Source organism: Condylura cristata, unplaced genomic scaffold (assembly GCF_000260355.1).
Source record: "Condylura cristata isolate star-nosed mole 26May11 unplaced genomic scaffold, ConCri1.0 scaffold00016, whole genome shotgun sequence".
NCBI classification, from domain to species: domain Eukaryota; kingdom Metazoa; phylum Chordata; class Mammalia; order Eulipotyphla; family Talpidae; genus Condylura; species Condylura cristata.
Window position 1 is genome coordinate 32,242,848 of NW_004567117.1, and position 311 is coordinate 32,243,158.

At 78.1% G+C, this 311-nt stretch overlaps 1 protein-coding gene across 1 annotated transcript in view; it reads left to right on the plus strand.

Annotated features, from left to right (window-relative positions):
* The first annotated feature begins 213 nt into the window (after window positions 1-213).
* Window positions 214-311, plus strand: part of MAPK4 (mitogen-activated protein kinase 4) — a 128,064-nt gene continuing 127,966 nt past the window's right edge. Inside the window, exon 1 of the mRNA XM_012725791.1 lies at window positions 214-273. The gene's annotated coding sequence lies outside the window, so the exon portion shown is untranslated. The remainder of the gene's footprint in view (window positions 274-311) is intronic.

Below are 311 nucleotides of genomic sequence, written 5' to 3' on the forward strand. Positions count from 1 at the left end.
CGCGCCAGCACCGCCCGGCTCCGAACCAGCCCCCCGGGGCTGGCCGGGTGCCTTCTCCCCTCCGCCCTCCCCGCACTCCCGCCCCCGCCGCTGCGGTAGCGCCGGTGACCCCGCGGGGACTCTCGAGGCGCCCGCTTCCCGCCAACCCCTCCCCGGGCCGGAGTGAGCTCGGGCTTTCAGGTGACAAGGACTCGGGAGAGCGGGCGCCCAGGCAGGAAGGCCGGGAGCCCCTGCGCCGGGCTGGGTCCGAAAGCGCGGGCGTCCGGCCCCCAGGTGAGGTGGCCCCGGAGGAGGTTGGCTCGGAGCAGGCC